This window comes from Natator depressus, chromosome 21 (assembly GCF_965152275.1).
Source record: "Natator depressus isolate rNatDep1 chromosome 21, rNatDep2.hap1, whole genome shotgun sequence".
Taxonomy (NCBI): Eukaryota; Metazoa; Chordata; order Testudines; family Cheloniidae; genus Natator; species Natator depressus.
The window spans coordinates 10,608,700-10,629,528 of record NC_134254.1 but is presented as its reverse complement, the minus strand read 5'-3'; the positions used below and the strand labels follow the sequence as shown (position 1 = coordinate 10,629,528).

At 52.2% G+C, this 20,829-nt stretch overlaps 1 protein-coding gene across 1 annotated transcript in view; it reads right to left on the bottom strand.

Moving 5' to 3' along the window:
• The window catches only part of PACSIN1 (protein kinase C and casein kinase substrate in neurons 1), a 51,122-nt gene extending 35,271 nt beyond the window's left edge, over window positions 1-15,851 (bottom strand). Inside the window, exon 1 of the mRNA XM_074936320.1 lies at window positions 15,702-15,851. The gene's annotated coding sequence lies outside the window, so the exon portion shown is untranslated. The remainder of the gene's footprint in view (window positions 1-15,701) is intronic.
• Window positions 15,852-20,829: the final 4,978 nt, after the last annotated feature.

Genomic DNA, 20,829 nt, shown 5'->3' with positions numbered 1-20,829 from the left:
AGGGAGGGGGATGGAGTGAGGGGTTCTGACCTGTTTGGGTTTATTGGGCCGCACTAATCAGCTGAATGTTCGAGCCCTGGTAAGGAAGGGATGAATGGCTCGCCGGGTACGGCCAGGTGCTCTGCACATTTCCCTTTACGCAGCTCTACCCATGCACCTCCTTGAACATCTGGACAGACAGGGAGCTCTGCCTATGCACATTATTCATGACCCCTGCTCCCCCCTGACATTCTGGCCTCCCTACTCAACGTCTGTCCTGAGCTGCTGTACCAGTCCTGGGCCCGCACAGCCACCTTAATGCTGACTCTCAGCATCCTCTGCTATTCCAACCATGGGCCTATTCTGCCCAGAGACTGCCGGCTTTGCCCAGTTATCCCAGAGGGCATCGTAGTTCTTGTGATCTAGCCAAAGGCTCACGGAGGGCGAGGCTGAGACCCACCAAATGCCTTTCACCTGTGACCGAAGGCATTTTAACAAATGGCTCCACGGAGAAAGCACAGTGAACTGATCCAGTGCCTCGTCTGACCCCGGTCATCACTTTATTTCATGATCCTCATGGTGCATCAGCATTGCTAAATATATATGCGATCGGCCTTAAAAAGGGGGGAGCTTGGACCTCACACCAGTGAGACGATTTAGAAACCCTGCTGTGTGCCTCAGCATTTTGGGAGCACCCCAACTCTGCCTGACCATGGCTGTTAGCGTTAAGACCTAGTCAACGGCTTCTGCGGTTTGAAGGCACTGCAGCATCAGGTTAGTTTTGTCCCAGGCGCACGTTCTCCAGGGAGAGTGCAGGCATTGCTCGTGCCCTATTTACAGTCGGTGCTGGGAATCCCAAGTGCACATGTGCTAGGCACCAGGCAATAGGGCTGAACAGGCACCTGGGCTCCTTGTTTAATGCTGGTAGGCCAGAACTCTCTTCTCGCCAGAGAGCTCGCTCAGTGACAATCTGCCCTGTTTCTGTGTCTGGCTTGCAGTTCTAATCAGATCTTGCCGGGAAGGGAGCAGAGAGGGATAAACTCTCTCCAGGGGTAGGGATTCCATCTTAAAGTCTTCCATGTGGGAAGCCAGACGAGTGGAAATGGAGCATCAAGTGGTGCATCCTCACTGTCAGCGGGTGACATCCCCTCTGCCTGTTCCTTCCTTTGGGGCTACCCAGATTGGAGCGAAAGGGCCAGTGTCAATATTTGTAGAGGGAGCCTCCCTCAATAAATAAAATCCGCTTTAAACAGAGTTGGGCCTGGATCCAAGCTTCCCCAAAGTGCAGGGATGTCCGAGTTGAGGGCCTGTCTCCAATCCTGTCTGGAGACTGGGTGCTGAGTGCATTGGGGCTGCATTTCTTTCGATTACTGGAACAGGTGCCAGAGAAAACCATGTTCCTTTCTTCCCTGAATTGTTCTGCAGGGATTTTTCCCTCCCCAGCCTAGAGAAGCTTAATATACAGTCACTGGGGAACCCCAGAGCCCTGTGACTGAGGATCCTCAACATGCTTGTTTCTCCATGTGTTTCTCTCTTTACCTTCAATCCCCATTGTGCCCTCCCTCCAAAGCACCTAGGAAAGACAAGAATGGGTTCTGTGCCACTGGGGTTTGCATCTAGCAGAGCTATTAGATCCCAGCATTACATCCCATCAGAATGGCCGCATGGACCACCTAGCATGAATTCTGTTCCCAGGAGAGCCAACGTCCCAGGGACAGCATTCCTGGCATACCCTTAGAACCCTGGGAGTGGCTAAGTCATTATGCAAGGTAGCCTATCTCCCCTTGTTTTTTTCCTACAACCCCCCCCCAAGACGTTCTGGTTAAACTTGGATTATTGCTGTGCACATTGTAAGATGAGCTATTGCCAGCAGGAGAGTGAGTTTGTATGTGTGGTTTTTGGAGGGGGGTGTGTGTGTTGGGGGGGGGGGGGGTGAGAAAACCTGGATTAGTGCTGGAAATGACCCACCTTGATTATCATGCGCATTATAAAGAGAGGTTTCAAAGAGGGATGGGCTATTACCAGCAGGAGAGTGAGTTTGTATGTGTGTCTGTGGGGGGGGGGGGGGGGAGGGAAGGGTGAGAAAACCTGGATTTGTGCTGGAAATGGCCCTCCTTGATGATCACTTTAGATAAGCTGTTACCAGCAGGAGAGTGGGGTGGGAGGAAGTTTTGTTTCATGGTCTCTGTGTGTATATAATGTCTTCTGCAGTTTCCACGATATGCTATGCATCCGATGAAGTGAGCTGTAGCTCACGAAAGCTCATGCTCAAATAAACTGGTTAGTCTCTAAGGTGCCACAAGTACTTCTTTTCTTTTTTCTCCTTAGAACCCTCCACTCCCTGTAGTGCATGCTCTCTCTTGGTTTCTCCAAGCAGATCCAGCATGGTTCCTGTTACAGTGTAAAAAGAAAAGGAGTACTTGTGGCACCTTAGAGACTAACCAATTTATTTGAGCATAGGCTTTCGTGAGCTACAGCTCACTTCATCGGATGCATAAAAGTGGAAAATGCGGTGAGGATATTTTTATACATACAGACCATGAAAAAATGGGTGTTTATCACTTCAAAAGGTTTTCTCTCCCCCCCACCCCACTCTCCTGCTGGTAATAGCTTATCTAAAGTGATCACTCTCCTTACAATGTGTATGATAATCAAGGTGGGCCATTTTACCTTGATTATCATACACATTGTAAGGAGAGTGATCACTTTAGATAAACTATTACCAGCAGGAGAATGGGGTGGGGGGAGAGAAAACCTTTTGTAGTGATAAACACCCATTTTTTCATGGTCTGTGTGTATAAAAACATCTTCTGTATTTTCCACAGTATGCATCTGATGAAGTGAGCTGTAGCTCATGAAAGCTTATGCTCAAATAAATTGGTTAGTCTCTAAGGTGCCACAAGTACTCCTTTTCTTTTTGCAAATACAGACTAACATGGCTGCTACTCTGAAACCTGTTACAGTGTAGATTGTGAATAGGGATCATATCACCTACTGCATGGGAATCAGCAGCCAGGCTGCAGGAGGAGCCTTATTCAGTGGGCAGCCCTGTGTTTGCTGCAGATATAAAGACCCATCAGATGCCTTCAAAGCGCTGCTGAGGGAGACCCAAACCGGAGCCATCCTTTTGGAGAATCTGATGCAGCCTCATCACTGATGTCACTTATCTGCGTTAAGGCATGCTAATGTATGCAGGAAACAACAGCCCCTCCTGTGAATAACCTGGTACATGTGCCAGAGGAAGCAACACTGGTTCCTCTTCCCCAGGCCCGGGCAGGTGAAAAGGGGCCTGCATAGCTCAGGGGATTGGTAATAGGCTGGAGAAAATTTTGTCTCTTTAAATCGCAAGTGTGAATCCAGATCAAGCTGGTATTGAGGAAATTTTTATGACCATCTGATCACTGCTTGGTAGCCTGTGTGAAGTGAGGTTGGTGGTTCTGAGTCCTGATCCCAATGCATGGGTGCCCCGATCATCACATCCGGTCCTCTAGCCAGTCTCTGAGATGATGGTGATGAGCTCTAGAGATGGTTCCTTCAGGCCAGCACACGAGCAGGGGGTGCCGCTGGGGAAGCTTGCCCTGCTGCTGCCCATGCTGAACCTACTCTGTGGATAAGCAGAGGCATCCAGGGATGTCAAGCCAGCCCACTTCACCAGCCAAAGGAGAGGGGCCCACAGAGGGGCCGAGAGGCACAAAAGAGAAGCAAGGAGACTCAGCCAGAAGCCTACAGAATTCATCTTCCAAACAAGGAGCCAGTACACCAGGCTGGGATTGGGCCATAGGGGCTAACCCTAGTGGCAGGGTGAATCCTGGCGAGAGGGGCTGAGACCCATGCAGGGAAGATATTCTGCTGGAGACAGGAGCTGGGACAATGTCCCCTCTGCTCTAAAGCTGCTTTAATGCCTCTCTCTCATGTTCCTGCCTGGCTAACGGGAGGTACGGAGGAAATTAAAGCCAGTAAGAGGCTGGCCTTTTAGGCTGAGCAATAGAACCTGCCATAATGAAGCTGTTCAGATGGCCAGGGTTGTTTTGTTGTTCAGGAGCTTTAAGATCAAGCTGTCCTAAGAACATAAACCGGGTCCTGTGTGGCTCCTCTCTCAATCGCAGTCTCATCTTTCTTCCGAAGAGCACATTTGACTTCCTAATGAGCGGTCCTCTCTGTCTTCAGCACCCTTCAGCTGGCCTGCTGCTTCCCACCCTCCTTATTTCCACTGAGACACTCAGGCTGTCATCCACTCAACACACACACAACACCAAATGCAGACAAGCTGGTGTCCTTGACTTGCACTTGCCCCCAGCTGTTACTCTCCTCCCCAGAGGTGGTTGCATTTCAGCAGCACTCGGCATATAGCGAATCTCAAGTTGAGGATCTTTCAGGATGAAAGGTGCTTTAGAAATGTAAAATGCCATTATTCCAAGGAATCTGTTTAGCTTAGGGTTTCATACTGCTGCCCATAACTGTAGAATCTGGACAGCAATAGTGAAGTCCCTGGTGGGCATGAGGTGATGTTGCAAACTTGACAGCGTGTGGGTTCACCGGTCAATTACAGATCTGGGTTAGAGACCCAAGGTTAGCGAGATTTAACAAATTCTTTAACAAACTCCACCAGGTTCTATTTGCCTCTCCCGCCGTCACCAGCCATGGAGATTCTGAAATGAGAAGTTATCGGCTAGTTCGAGACAGGAGGCAAAGTAGAATGGAGTTCCCTTGCCCATAGGTGGGTTGCTTAGGCCGGCAAATGCTCCGTTGGATCAGCAGAGCCAGAAGATCTGAGACGAAGGTACAAGACAAAGAGCAGTGCTGGGCAGAAGAGGCTACTTGTATACCGTCACTTTCCTGGGGAATGTCACTGCTCAGGCCACGCAGGGTTTGCTCGGAGCTTTCTCCTCACTGATTGGATCCTCAGTCCACCTCCCTGTGCTAGACTCTTCGTATTCACTCTCCATGTCTCCACTTGGAACTGTCAGGCCTAGGGGCTGCACACCTCGCTGCCTTTTGGCCACACAGCTGCCACTTCGTTCCACAGGCTCTGGCTTGGGAGACTGCACCTTGCTGTCGGGTGACTCCGGCTTCATGGATTTAACCTTCTGCGGGGAGGAGGCCCGAGGGTTGGCAGCAGAAGTCTGTCACCTCGTCAGGAAGCAGGAGGAGAACTTAGGGTTGGGTGATGAGCCTTCTCAGAGCAGGCTTTCCTCTCCTGGGTATTGCTGTGGCCCAGTTCCCTTCTCCCAGAGGATGCCTTCCCAGTCTACAACCCTTGGCACTTAGGGCCCGAGACTGGCTTAGGAAGGGCTGCTGCAGGGCAGGAGTGAGGTGTGTTGGCAGATCTGTTGGGGAGGGGATTCTGGAACTGGCCTTGCAGGGGCGCTGCAGCTCAAGACAGCAAAGAACTGTATGGGACGCCTTCACTGCACCTGTTGAATTGTATGAGTAAATCCTGGCGTCCACAAAGGCAGGGGTCCAGCACTGCCATATTGCCAGAGCTTTGGCAACTTGCAAAAGCTCAGGCAAAACTAGCTGCTCCTAGGGGTGCTCAGGTTACGAACATATGGCTGGCTGGGGCAGGGGCTGCCACATAATGGAACCTACTTAATGAAGGTGGAATTCAGGCACCAAAGGGGTGGGGACAGGTTTGTTCTGTTTGCCAACAGTGACTCATGCACAACTTCCTCCTTAGCCCTGTCACTGGGTCAGCTTCCCAAGAAGACAGGATAGGAGAGGGAGAAGGGGAGGGGGAGGTTCATACTCCAGCTTCTGAGACCCGTGGCCCACAGGGAACGCCAGCCCAGTGGCAGGCCCTGATCTGTAAGGCAACCCCCAGTTTAACATTGGTGGTCAGGCTCTGCTGGCTGTCTGGGTGCATGGATCAGGGAGGGAAGAAGGGAAGGAGTGATGAGGACACCAAATAATGAACCTTGCATGGTCTCTCTAACACCTGTCTGATTTATTCTTCAAACGTGCCATCCTAGAATGTCTAAGAGATGCATGATCTGGACATCAGTGAGAGATGATCTGGGCTGACTCTTTCCCCATCTCTGCTACCCTCAGCTCTGGCTCCCATTTAATCCTGCAGGCAGGAGACAAGAGAACACAGCCCAGGGCTTGCCATAAATCCAAGGGCGAAGGCTGCGCAAGCTCTGTACTGCACCCAGGTCAGGGGCAGATCACGCTGTGGGTGACTCTCGGGCCCCTTGGGTTATTCTGGGACATTGCTGCCCTTCTCCCCGAGCCCCCTCCATCTTCCAGCCAAGGATGTGCACAGCCAGCCAGCTGCCAATCCCAAGAGCCCTCTCCCTCTTGCAGCAAAAATGCAAACGCAGGGCTATTTGCATCTCTAATTAGGAACAGTGGATAATTGGGCCCACTGCAGCAATTACTCAGAAAGCGAGCCATTGTGAAGGGCTCCGGCGCTGTGCAGGTGCTGCCAGAAGCCTGGCTCCCACCAAAACAATCTGCCTTTTGTTTGCTAATAACCGGCCCTAAAGGCATCCTCCAGAGCTCCTTCCGGGGAAGGGGCACGGCCTGGGACATAAAGGACTCGATTTTTCTGGCAAACTGGCTGGCTGCACAATGCTCTGTGGAATGCTCTGTGTTTGTGACTGCTGGAAAAGAAATTCCCTTATTGCCCAAGATCTCAGCTCTGCTACCGATTCCCGCTGGGGGGGCCCTAGGCTCAGGTTCTGTTGGCCTGGGCCTTGTGCAGTGATGTCCACCAGAATGGCAGCGTTTTGCACACTCTTTGCAGTGGTGAAAATGATTGCCGAAGGTGCAGGGCAATGGTAAACTGAGCCCTTGGTTTGCAAACTGCTTGCTTCTTAAGGGGTCAGGTTGACAAAGGTATTTAGCACCTAAAGATGCAAGTTGGTGCCTCGTGGCCAAAGCACGTTAGGGGCCTGACTGCCATTTGAAGTTTGCATGTGTTTATTTCCAGCAAAAGTTTTTTGTTTTTTTTTAATCCTTTGAATGCAAAATTAGCACAGAGAAATTAATCACAGAAGCAGCAGGGCATTCTCAGTTAACCTTAACTCTGCCCTCTTACCCCCACCTCCTATCTGCTTTCTATAACAGGCTGCCATTCTTGCCCTGTCAAACTTAATTGTGCCCTCAGTAATAATACGTAGCACTTCTATGGGTGCTTTCGAGCTGTAGATCAGCAAGCATAGAAGGAGAAATATAGGCACCGAGGTAAAGGAACTCACCAGGCACCAGACAGTGTAGCAGGGCTAGAGGTGGGTTTCCTGACTTCTGGGTTTATGCACTATCCACTAGACTGCACTGCTGCCCCAGGCTGCCCACTCCCATTTCCACACAAACATAAACTCTCTCCCTTTACCCATGCTGTATAATACTCAGATCGGATGCTCCTGGGGCCAGGGACTGTCTTTTTGTACAGCGCCTAGCACAATGGGGTCCTGGTCCATGACTGGGACTCCTAGGCAGTACCGCAATATAAATAAATCATAATTAATAACTTCCACCTCCCCTCCTGGCCCATATATGGCAATTGAGCAACAGGCACACAGGGTGGGGGAAGATAGGGGTGTCTGTCCTATGTATGAGGATGGGCAGGATACCTTGCTGTTGAGTTGCGATTATAATGAAAGTTTTTAGCACATTTTATAGCATCTCTCTTCCAAGGATCTCTAAGCACTTAGCAGTTTAGTCTCATAACTCCCTTGTGAAACAAGTGAGGGATATAGAAGGCACTTCATTCCCCACCGAAATGCAGCCACCTCTGGGGTGGGATGCAGAGCCTTTTTAACCACATATAGCAATACAGATCGCCAGTTTAGCACATGCAGTGAGATCATGCTGTCCATTACGGGAAGCAGAGCGGGATGGCCTGAACTGGAATTTGAGTGGCATGCTGGGATTAGCACTCGTACTCCTGCAGAAAGTGCCACGGGATCTTTAATGATCACGGGCAGTCACGACACCGTTTTATGTGCTGTCCAAAAGCAGCTCCGGGCACCAGGCTGACCTAGGTCAGTACCGATCCAAAGAGGCAAGGGGCTGGCAGATTCGCCAATGCCTGTCTTATAGCGCCACGGTCCTGCCCTCCCACAAACCAACAGGTTCCAGCCTCACTTTGCAAAAAATGCTGCCAACATGGCTGCAGTCGGACTTTTCAGCTTGAAGTTCGCTGTGAACTAAGGCCCCGCTGCCAGTGGCAGAAGCGAGGGGGGGAGAAATCCCTGCGTGTTGGGACGCAGAGGGGTGCTGAGGGACAGTGCTAACATTTCAGCTGTCAAAGCCTGGGTTAGATCACACGTGCAATGAGTTTGGAAGTCTCAGTCTGGAGCGAGATCGTAAACATTATCTCCCCAGTACCACAAACCATCTGGCCCTGGCATCCCATGGCCTGTGTGTCAGAGTGGCTGATGGGAATAAAATGAACTCCGTCACGCTCCAGCAGCGTTTATACTTGCAAAGCGCAGAATGCCAGTGCAGTGCAGATCCTCGCAGCGCCCGTCAGTGAGACAATGGGCCCTGCGTATACAAGGCCTTACAGCTGGGTACAGCTTCTCCTGTGTTCCGAAGGGACTCTTGGTCAAATGCCTGGGCCAAAATCCAGGCCCCTCATGTTAGTGATGTTAGGAAGCAAGATTTGTTCCAGCGCCCCTTGTGTTATTACAGGCTTTCCCCAGAGGACTAAGGCTAAGCATTGCTGAAAGTGGCCTCTGATTTTGGGTGCTGGTTTTGAGTGCCCAACGTGAGGCACTGTGGGCATGGTGCTCAGAGGCAACATGGGGCGCCCACAGCTCCTCTTGATGCCCAGTGGAGTTAGGTGCTTGGTACTTCTGAAATTCAGGTACAAAGGCCCAGAGCTGGGAATGCCGAGCTGGGGATGCTTGCAGGCCTGGGCATAGTTGTGGGGGAATGGAAGCCTCGGGCAGACGTGGAATTTGCACACCCCCGCCACGTGTGGCCGCATTGGCCTGGCTGGCTCTGCCCTCCCCCGCCCAATATAGAAGTCAAACTACGCCTATACTTGCAGGTCAGGCTTGATGAGCTTATTTCAGGGCAATGGGCCTCACCTCTGATCTGAAAGGACCAATGCTAGAGGGCAGGTCAATCCCCTTCCTTGATCTGTCTGCTGGGACTGCCAACAAAGAGGTCAGTCAGTCCTGAAGGCAGAGACTTGTTTAGCCATGGGAACTTTTGTCCCACTCAGAGCTGGACAGAGACTCCCCAAACTTTTTTCCCACAGGCCACCAAGCAATCGCATGCTGGGCTTGGCTGCCGCAGCTGATCCAGAGCTGCGATTTCATTTCACGAAGGAAAGGAAAGCGGCGGTGGACAGAGGGACACGCACGGCGGGCAGTTCGTTCCAGTTTGACGAACTCCCCAGTTTAGCATGGGAATCACAGGTCTGCTTTTCAGCTCGTTCTTCTCTACCCTCTCTCCCATGAAGGGTCCCTGCCGGTCTCCGGATATCAAGCGAGCGGAGGAGGTGGTGCCTCGGCAACGGTAACCACGAGACCTCTCCATGTCCCACCGCTCCCCTGGTGCATGGGGCAGGTTGCTATTTATGATGCATGCTTTATGCAGTCCCTGCAGCAGGCTGGCCACCAAGCTGCTTGGCTGCTCTAAGCCACGCACCTATTGCAGGTGAAGTGAGAGGCACAGTCAGTACCCGGCGCGGACAGCACAGTGATCACAGGTGCGTGGTGGAGTCAGCGTAGAGGAATTTGTCCAGCCGCCTGCCTGTGCTGTATCAGCTCTGTGGGCAGGGGACTCTGATCTTCAGGGCTGCTAATCTGGCCCATTTCCTAAGTGTTTCATCCTGCCCTCAGCAGAGCTTCCATTGGCTTGAATGGGGCAGGAAGAAGGCCTTACATTTGCACACTCCAAGCCCTGGTTGTCTGCTGTGTGGCAATGCAGGTCGCCGGGTTGGTCAGGAAAGCGTTTCCTTCCAGGCTGGGACAAGCCAACTCCCGGCTCTGCCTGCTTCGCTCGCACCTGACCTTACAGCGTGGCAAAGGAGCACTTAGCATCCTGCGAAGCTGCTGAAATATGGCTCTGTTCACTGAGACATACAGGGGGTGCTGCACCGCGCACCTTTCTGAGGAGCAGAGAACCTCGCTCGGTTGCTCCCAGATCTGTGTCCATGGCATGGCTGGGCCCTGTGCTGCACATGTCATGCCTTTCCCAGCTAGCATGGTTCACTAGCCACCTTTCCACACATAGGAGAAACCTAAAGGTAGCCTATGCTGCCGGAGAATTGGTTAGTGATTCCTCTCACACCCAGATGCCCTTAGGGCTTTCGGAGAGCACTGCTGGGCTGAAAACTCTGCTCCAAGATGCTAAGCATGCAAGGGTCATGCTTCTTGGAGTGAAAATTGAGCCTTTCTTTCTTCTTCCGGGCCTGACTGTGTTATTTAAAGGGGCACAGCACCAAACCACTGGAGCACCTTGATCTCCGTCCTGACCCTTGTATTGGCACACAACAGCTGTCGTAGGCATTTCACAAATGGCAGTTGTATTTGCTGGTTGCAACACCTGGGACAAAGTCTTTAGATTAGATCTGGCACAGACAGTGCTGTCTACAAAGTTTTCTTCCTAGTGTGCACATGGAGCTAGGCGCATTCCAGTTGCCCTGGCTCAGCCAGTTCTCCCAGCTCCATCCTACAATGCCTTGCCTTCCACCTGGAAACTACATCGGATCCCTTGTGCTCTGCCAGCGTTTCTCAACCTTTTTGATACAAGGGACCAGCCTGCTACCTTCCTAAACGGAGTCAGGGAGATCTCAGGGACTGGTGCCGGTCCTGAGACTGGCCCTTGAGAAACACTGCTGCGAAGCAACATCAGGTGCTGTGGGAGAGGTTCTTCGGGAGTCTGAAAATGCACTGGGAACAGCCATGGCTGGCAGGTGCATGGTGTGTGGATGTGCCAAAATGATTCTGTGAGGGGACGAGCTGGAGAGGTTCAGGAACCAGCCACTTAGGGCCATCAATGTCTCAGCAGCGGTCTCCACCTAGGGCTAAATTCAGACCTGGTGCAATTCCAGGCTCTTAGTGTAGACACATCTTCTCTGTGTCTTTCTCATTCTCTCTATCCCTCTGCTGCTCTCCCCCTACCTTTCTCTCTTCTTCTGTTACTCACTCATTCTTTCTCTCTCACACATGAAGCTAACTGATAGTTTCCCACAATTCACAGCAACCACCTGGCCTGCATTTCTCAATGCTTTTACTATTAAGTCTATCCTGCCTCCCTGGGCAGCTTTCATCAGCACTAGCCACCCATTAATCACCAGTTCTCCAGGAAACAAGGCACATGAAAAAGATCAGGTGGGCTGGCCTGACTCGGTGTGACAGGCACCTGTCAACTGGAGGCGACAGCTCAGATAAGGGACAGGAAGATCCCAGCCCAGCAAGGTGGTCAGCACTATTTCACCAGGCTGAGCTGATGATCTTGTTGCTTTAATCTGCCTCCGAGGTCTCTTCTTCTCCCTTTTCCAGTTCCCAGCCATGGCGCTGCCTCAGCAAGCCATCTCCTCGGGCAGCAGGGAGGTGGGGCCTGAATCGGCTGTCCCAGAGGGCTGTGTTCACTGAAGCTACACTTAGATGGATCCAGTGCCTGGAAACTCAGATGAAGGCAATGTAAATGGGGAGTGGCTGCTATTTCAGACAACACTGCATCCTGCCTGTCTCTGCCCAGCTCCACTGAATTTCCCTGCACAACGCCCATTTGCCTGGAGTCTGCGTACAAGTGAAGGAAGCACGGCCCAGGGGTTAGGGCAATTGCCTGGGTTTGGGGAGACCCAGTTTATAGGCCCCCTGTGTGACCTTGGGCAAGTCATTCAGTCTCTGTGCCTCAGTTCCCGATCTGTACTGTGCAGACAATAGCCCTGCTCTGCTTGCAGGGGTTAGGAGCATAATTATACTAAAGGCTGGGAGGTGCGCAGGTATTCCAGCGATGGGGCCAGGTAAGTACCAGAGGTAGAGAGGCGACCAGGACGACTCGGCAAAGACGTAACCCCAAAGGCCAGTCCAGGTAGTGTCCTCAGACGCCACCAGCATCTCTCTATTTGAGAGCTATCACATTTCTATAGCCACAGCGGTAGCATCAATAACAGAGCACATGGATAATCTTTGCCATGAATAGGTGGAAGTGACAGGCATTCGTGAAGCAAAGTAGCTAAAGAAGTGTGTGCAGGTGCCTTTCCCAACCTGCGTCAAGTACAAACTCACCCTCTGCCTGGGCTTTGGCTTTATTCGTGAAGAAAGTAACAGTAATAGAATATCAAGATCAGCCCAGACCTTCTCCCCAAGCCTGCCTGCTCCCAGGGCTCCTCCATTAGGATGGCTCAGCCCGCACCCTAGATCCTGCTCTCTCCTCAGAGAGCCACACCCACCTCCCTTGTATCCACTGAGGTAACTACCCGCAATAGTGAGTCAGTAGAACCTGCTTAGCCCTTTCCCAATAGGCATGTTACCTGGGAAGGGTATTGCAGGAGATCACTGCCAGCCTCTTACAAACAGGACAGAGCAGGTGACTGGGCAGCACCATGTGTGGCCAGCGACTCGGAGAACGTAAAGGCCTAGCAGCACTGCCACTGGCCAGCGAGCCCCCAGCACAGTGGCACGGAGAGCTCTCCTCGCTCCGCACACCTGCTGTGTGTGCACGGAGAGACCCTGACGACTCCTCTACCGGCTCCAGCTCCACACAGATATCCCAGATCAAACGCTGTGGCGGTGGCGGTGTGAAGGGAGAGCGAGCGATAATGGCTCCCCTTGGTTACGCCTGCCACCGAGGACAGCTGCTAATACTATCTGCACTTGCAGCCTGTGTGTGTCAAGCACGGGTCAGTGGCACAGAGCTGGGATATGTGATACAGGCCCAGTGAGAGCCCATGGATACTAAGCAGCAGCCAGTAACGCACCCTGGAGCCTCTGATCCAGGCTGCAGCCTGGACACGCAGCCTGACGTGTCACTGGAGAAGCCAGTTCAGGTTACAGCCAGAGCCTGCACCGGCATTCAGCTAACATGTCTAGGCCGTAGAGTCTCTCGACAACAATTGTCAGGGGATGGGCTTTTCTGACACAGGAAACAGAGATCGAATACCAAAGCCAGTCTAGGGAGACCAGCCAGCCAAAGACAGCCTGTCACGGGAGCCTGGGATGATCATACCTGCTGCAGCTGCCTAGGGTGAGGAGTGATGGAGATTTTCTGCTGATCTCTTTTGTGCCATCTCCCTCCACTGCTGGCACAGCTGGGGAATTTCCTAGTCTATTGGGTTGTTTAATGTCTTCCAGTTGTTTGCCTCAGCAGAGCTGTTCTACCCTGGATATTTCAATTCTGCTCACTTAACTGCAGTGCTTAATTTGTGATGAAAGAGATGCCAGGGCTCAAGCAATTTTTTTACATTCATAATGCATGCAGCAAGCCCAGAGGTGGCAGGGCTCAGCTCTGTCAAGCCCTGGCCCAAAATAAGCACTGCTGCACCATCCGTAAGTGATCAGAGACACTGAGCCTGACTCCCATCTCATGCCTATTCTTCCTCCAGTGTAACCCCAGTGACTCCAGAGGAGTTACTGGTGGTTTGCACTCGTGAAAGAGAGAGCACAGTTCAACCTACTGGGTCCAGGCCTCAAACTCAGGCTGCAGAGAAAGGTGCCTAAATTCTGCATTTAGAGTCTCAAATGCTTCAAAATACCAGTCCGAATCCAGATTTTGGGAGGGGCTAATTTTAGGCTCCCAAAAGCCTTAGTATGGGACTTTCTGTCTGATTCAGAAATCAGGGGCCCAATTCAATGGTCTCTTACACCTAGTGCCAGAGCCTCAGTTCAGGTTGAATCCCCTCTGTGTGGCTCCAGCTTCATGCAATCTACTTCCTCCAATCCACATAGGGGGCAGGCCAGGGAAGGGACAGAGCATCAAACGAATGCAAGCAGGGCTGGATTGTGGCAATGCTGAGATGGTGGAATGGGCTCTTCAAGCTAGCAGAATTTAGTGCAGCCCTGGGGCTTCACTAATGTATATTAAGGGCCGGTTTAGCCTCTGGGCAGCCCCAGAATCCTGGGATGCAGAAAGGTGGCGCAACTGAGCATTAAGCCCCAGGTGTACAATTTACACCAGGGTGTAAGTGGCAAGTAGTGTAGCTTGAACTGATCTGGCATGAAGCAGGCATGCAAAACAAGTGCAGAACAGATGCCAACAAGGCCTAACGCAAACTGAAGGAACTTTCAAAATCTATATACTCGTCACTATCAGTACTGTTTGTTTCCTGTGTGCTTCACTGAACTGTGACAGGGACCCAGCCTGGTCAGTTTCACGTTTTTGTTTCTAGTCTGTTTCCTATGTTCTGTGTGACCTCATCAGAAATGGCTGGGAATGTAAATTGGCAGCAACCTGAGAGTGAGCGCGCCAGATTCTGGAATGCTCAGGGGTGCCTACTTCCTAACTGCAGAACAGCTGATCACTAAACGGGGCCAGCTTTTCGCCTCTGAGATGGCTCCCAGGAGAAGGTTGAGAGCAAACCCTAATCACAGCCATCCAAAAAGGGGGGGGGGGGGTTGGATGCCACCCGTGCAGTACTATGGACCAAAGGTCCTATGCAAAACGGCCCCATAACAAGTGCATGTGTCTGCTGCAAGATCAGCATTTGGGTGCGCCTGTATCCCAGCCAGCAACAGCCCCTTCCCCCGGAATAATCTGAGCAAGGGCTGTGTGCATGGGCTGTTGATGGATTAGGGGCATAGTCACATAAACATGCAGATCCTTCCCCGTGATCCCATGTTCTGCCCTTCTGCTCTTGTCACAGTGGGGATGTGCAGAGGGGTCTCTGCAGGGGAAGCCATAATAGGGACAGTCCCATCCCATCCTTGAGTCCCTGAGGTTGGTGTGTGGGGTTTTCTAACCAGCACCTTCCAGAATTTGACAGTAGGTAACATTTTACAGGCTCCATGTGTGATTCATGGTGCATAATATACAGTCCAGTGTTCTGACCACACACTATATAATACTGTCCATGGTAAATATTACATACTACATACGCTCTCTACTCCTTCTACAATCATTACAGGCCTGATGCTGCCAGGCGCTGAGGGCATACAGCTCCTACTGAAGTCCTGCAAGTGTCTTATAGATGTAGCCCCTATGACAACACATCCCTCACTGTCATTTTCTGTCTTTGGCCCCTTTATTGAAGTGTTACAATGTTCCATATCTATCTGAGCCTCGGGGCCTTAGATCATTCTCAGGCCAGCAAAGACTCTGGGAGGCCACAAAGGAGGTAAGGTAAATGGCCTCTGAGCTGAGCAGCCCCAAGCAATTTCAGACAACAGAGCAGGAAATCCCCTGATGCACAGGCGTGTGTAGAGGAAACACAACAAGTTGAGCTGCCCCCATGTGTCTTAATCCTGCACTCACCTGCGTGGATAGGAATGAAATGCCAGCTGCCCCATGATTAGGAGCAGGACCTGACCCCGTGTAACGGCTCTCCGCAGCCACCTGACACCAGCCCATCCCAGTGGAAAGTTACCGGCCTCCCTTCGCCTCCTCTCTCCCTTCCCAGGCGTTTGCTAGGGCGAGTGGCAGAGCAGGTCGACTGGAGGAATGTGCGAGCCACACACACCCCGCCAATCCTGGCCCCTCATCCCAGCCAAGATTAGCGTGGCATGACAGTGTAGTCACCGGTTAAAAAGCCTGACATGCAGCCCCAAACCCCGGTCCTATCCCGCTGCCCACAAGGGATCAGAGCGCAGCCCATGACGTACCTGTGAGGAGTGACAGCGGGGACCATGGGAGGCTGGTGGAAAGGCAAGGTCCCAGCACCTGTCAGGCAGAAGGCCCTGCAGGCTGGCTGCCTCCCCTGCTGTATAGGATCCAGCTGCCAGGGACGCCTACTGGGTCCTTCTCACGCTCTGCACATTGGCAGGAAGGTCACAGCAGATGGGGAGGAGGGGGGGTAAAGATCAGCACGGAGATTAGAGAGGCATTTTTAGCCAGCCAATCCCCGCCTGGGCCGTGCATGATGACTCGCCCGGCAGCACAAGGTGAAAACAGGACTGCAGAAAAGGCAGTGAATAAGCTTCCAGCCGCACTCTGCCTTCCCTGGGTGGGACGGTCCCCCCTCCCTCCCTTCTCTCTCTCTCACATCCAGTTCCCTTTCACTATCTCTCTCTCTCACTTTCTCTCTCCTTCCTGCTGCTCCCTTTTCCCTTTCCCTCGCTCTTTGTCCTCACATACTTTTACTTTCCTTTTTTCCCCATCGCCCTCCCTGCATTTCCTCGCTCACACTCTCCTTCCCCATCACTGTCTCGCCTTTCCCCTCCCGTTCCCTGATTTCCCATTACCCCACCCTGCTCCCTCTCCCACGCTCATCGCCCCCCATCTCTCACTCCCTTCCCGTGGTCAGAGGCTCAGCTCCCAGACCAGAGGAAGCCTCCCTCCAGTCCCCTCTGTGCAGGCAGAGGGAGAATGGATGGGACGTGGCCACCCCTTCCAATTCCACTCATTCTGCTGGTCTAGAACTTGGGACCCCAAACATTTGCTGTCATTCCTCATCCTTAAGGCTGGCCCTCTTAGCCCCACTACGCTGCTTTCCGAGCCATGCACAGGTCTCTCCCTTGCTTACAGAGATTTCTCTGTTCCTGGGGCTACTGTAATATATACAGTGTAAATCGACCCTGTTCCCCCTTAGTGCTACTCTGCCTTGTAGGGGTGGTGGATACAGAGCCAGAGAGCAGCTCTCATCCTCCCTTCATCCCCTGGGGTCAGACCTCGCTCTGTCACACCCGGAACTGGCGTTATCTCCCTTGCATCAGTGTCAGTTGTTTGGGTCAGGAATTCTGGACCATGAATCAAATGTTATGGACAATAAGCAGGGGCTAGGCCAAATTCTGCTCTCACTTGCTCCGATGCAGCCCAGGGAAATCAATAGGGTTGTGTTAGCTGACTGAGTGCACAATGTGTCCCATTGTCTTCGGGTGAGGGGAAATGCAATATTTATTGGCCCAAGCAGTAAATAATGACTTAGGTGAGCTCACTATTGACCAGGAAGGGAAATAAATCTTGCTGTTCACCCTGTGAAATCAATTACTATGCAGTGTTACATTCTGGGGGCCAGGTATTTAAATGCACAGCGCCAAGGTCAACATGCAAAAATGCATACATGCCTACACCTGCATGTGCAGGGCCTGCCTCTGTGGCCTTGCCTCTTGTGGGGGCCCCCTACACCAGTTCAAAGAGGGTGTGAAAAGCTACCAAAGTGCCAGAGCAGCGTTTTACACCCCCTTTGCATATGTATAAATAACTGTGCTTGGGGCAGGGCAGTAAGCAAGCAGCCAGGCTTCAGCCACCCGTGATATGTGCACAAACTGGGTGATTGCCTATGTAAATGGGCATTTCCTGCAGATGTCTAAATATCAGGAAGACAAGGTGGGTGAGGGAATATCTTTTATTAGCCCAACTTCTGCTGGTGAGAGAGATAAGCTTTCGAGCCACATGGAGCTCTTCTTCTTCAGAGCTCTGTGTGCTCAATAGCCTGTCTCACCAACAGGAGTTGGTCCAATAAAAGATATGTCATGCACCTAGTCTCTCTAATATCCTGGGATTGCCATAGCTACAACTACACTGAACATGAGGAAATTATTCTGCTGGTGGTGATTGCAAGCAACTGCTCCACAGGTGTAAACCCGCTGTGAGAGGAGAATCTGGACAATAGTATTTTTCATCCCCTCTAGTGGTCGTTTTGATTATAATTCTCCCTAGTACAGGAGAGGCCTCTTGGCCTGCATTACTCTGAATACTTAAGAGAAAGATGGGTGTCGCTGTGTTTGGAGAATAGAAAGTAAAGCCTACAAAATGGCTCTTAAAGTTTGTAGCGCGAATTCTGTTCTCTCCCTGATGTAAATCCAGTTAAGTCAGTGGCATTGCTACGGTTTTATGCCGAGGTAACTGCTATGTTCACATCATACAAACAGATAAGTTAGAGAAAAATATAAATACTCTTGCTGGAAGTTTGCAACATAACACAATTTTATTTCTTACCATTCGGAAGGATAAAACACAGAGAGAAAGCCAGAGAGGAACAACTCATCCCGCCTTATTCAAAGCTGTCTGTCTGCAAACAGGCTGCTGTTTGGCCCAGGTTGCACTCTTCCCCACAGACCCCCTAGCCAGGAAGCAGGAGCAGGAAAAACCCTGAAACGTAAAGTGACAGCTTGTAATTTGGACATGGTTTTCAATACACCGCAGTAGCCAAGAGCAGAAGCTGAGCTGGCAGCTGTACTCAAAAAAACCCTAAATCCCATGTGTGTCCGTTATAAAACAACACCCATGAAGTTCTATAGTGTAACCAGCAGACTAAGGGGAGGTGAAGTTTGCTATGTGATGAGCTCCCACACCTCTCACCTTGGGTTGCCGACAAGCCCTTATTACAAGAGATGTCCCTTATTTTTTCATCTCTGTACAAGAAGATTGGGAGTTGCTGAGTGCTGCAAAAAGCAGGAGAAATACCCCTAGCGAATGTAGGCGAGTACTGCTTTGAGTTATTATAAATGATGTCGCAGTAGGCATCCTTCAGCCTCGAGAGACCATGGGTATGTGCCCCTGAGAGGTAAAGAATTTACTAAGTTGGTTTTATGGCATCCGCGAACATGGGGGAAGAGACCCGCTCGAGAGAGACAATCTCTGCCGCATCTGTCACATTTAAAGGTGGTGTTTTGACCTTCTGGCCTCTGCCTTTTGCAAGCTCTTTTCTCCTCTGCAAAGCTGGACAGCTTCCTCTCATAACCCCAGAGACCTTTGCTAAGCTCTTGTTTCCAAAGGCTGTACTCTTGCGTGTGATCTTTCCATTTGTCCACATCCACGTCCATTTCTTTGAGGTCTCACTTGCACACATCCTTGAAACGCAATGCTGGGCGTCCTTTGGGTCTTTTTGCAGATGGCAAATCGCCGTAGAGGATATCCTTTGGGATGTGCTCATCATTCATTCGGCACACAGGCCCAAGCCAGCGATGGTGTCGCTGTTTGAGGAGTGTTTGCACGTTGGGTGTGCTGGCCTGTTTGAGCACCTCAGTGTTGGTGACTCTGTTCCTCCAGGAGATTCCAAAATGATGATGATGATGATTGATAATAATAATGAATATCAGGAGGAGGGGTGGTGCGGGGGTGCTAAGAAAACAGTCCCTTATTTTTGAAATTCCGTGTTGGCAACTCTGCAGTTCCTGGTTTCACGGGCCTGTTCTGCTTTGGCCTCCTGTCCTGGTTGAAGTAGAACATTTCCTGCATTCAGTGCTGCTTGCAGCCGGACACACATTGCGCCCGGTGCAGACCATTGGCAGGGGCAGAGCCAGGGAGAGCAGCCGCTTCGCCCACTCCTGGGCATGTTCAGTCCCACCACCAGGCATGCTCAGTGGGTGCAAGATGGGGAGTGATGCTGCACCTGGGTGAGCCAGGCTGGAGGGCGGGAGCTGAGTGTGGCACAGACTCAGTGGGTGAGGCATGGGGACCAGCGGCTGCAGCAAGGTTGGCTCCACAGGAATTGGCGGTGACCAACTGCGTCTCGTTGGGACGTATGAGCTAGCCCCTGGGATAAGGCCCATGGGTCTGGCAAGCAGTCAGGGCCCTGGTTTTGCATCTCATCTTCAAGGCTAGAAACACTGGCCCCCCTAATGCTACGCTGGGGCAGGGGCAGGTTCTGACTTGAATGTCAGAGCTTAATTGGCAGTGCAGCTTTCTGCAGCACCTGTGTTCTCCTTCTAGGTCTCCCCTCCGAGCGGGCCCAGCCCTGCATGAAATGCACCCCAAATTGCTGACAGGGGAGGCATGGCTACGCTGCAGGGGAAGGCCTTCCCATTGCACGCATTTATAACCTGCATGCCTGACAGCAGACGCCCACCCTGCTGCAGTCGCAGTGAGTAATGCATGCTTTTTTTTCCCCTCACCTACCTCATGCTGATCCTTGGAGTTTGATCCATATCGGTCTATGCTGAAAGCAACGAGGTTCTGTCTGTCTTGTGGCACATCCGTGTACAAGCATGAGCCAAAATAAGCAAATGCTAGGGGCAGAAACTCTCAGCACCGTAAGGGGATTGGATATTAAACCATAGCCAGGGAACTCTACCAGACAATTGCGCTGTTAGTCACTCCCAGCTCCTTCCACTTCTCACCCGCTGCCCCGTTTCCCCCAGGAGTCTGGGAGGATTGGCTGCCTCCTCTACTGAACGGCAGGGGAAAGTCCCCAGGACGCAGCAGGACCAGGGGAGGATTTAGAATTAGTGGGGCCCTGTGTGCAGCTTCACTTTCAGGGCCCCCACACTTGGGACCCAGCCAAGAAAAAGAACATTCTCTCTTATCTCCCATGTGGGAGGGGGTGAGGGGTGCGGGCTCTGGGAGGACGTTTGGGTGCAGGCTCTGGGCTGCGGCAGGGCGTTGGAGAGGTGTGGGAGAGGTGCAGGGGGGCGGTGCTTACCTCGGGCGGCGTGACTCCCAAAGCGCCCGGCGCACACACACCCCTCCGGCTGTGGCTTCTAGGCAGGAGGGCGGGGGGGGGGGGGGGCGCTAAGGAGTCTCTGCATGTCATTGTCTAAAGGCGCCACACCCACAGCTCCCATTGGCTGCAGTTCCCGGCCAATGGCAGCTGCGGAGTTGGCGCTCAGGGAGGGGGCAGTGCGCGGAGACACCCCCCTCCCCGCCAGGGGCACGCAGAGACATGCCAGCTTCTAGGAGTGGCGTGGGGCCACTGGCCACGGTATGCAGGCAGCTTGCCTGCCTGAGCCCTGCTGCGCTGCCGGCTGGGACTCGGGCAGGTTGTCAGATATTTGTCCTGCGTTTTGGGGGCCCCCTGTTGTTGGGGGCCCCGTGCCACCACGCAGTTTGTTTCATGGTCATTCCACTTCT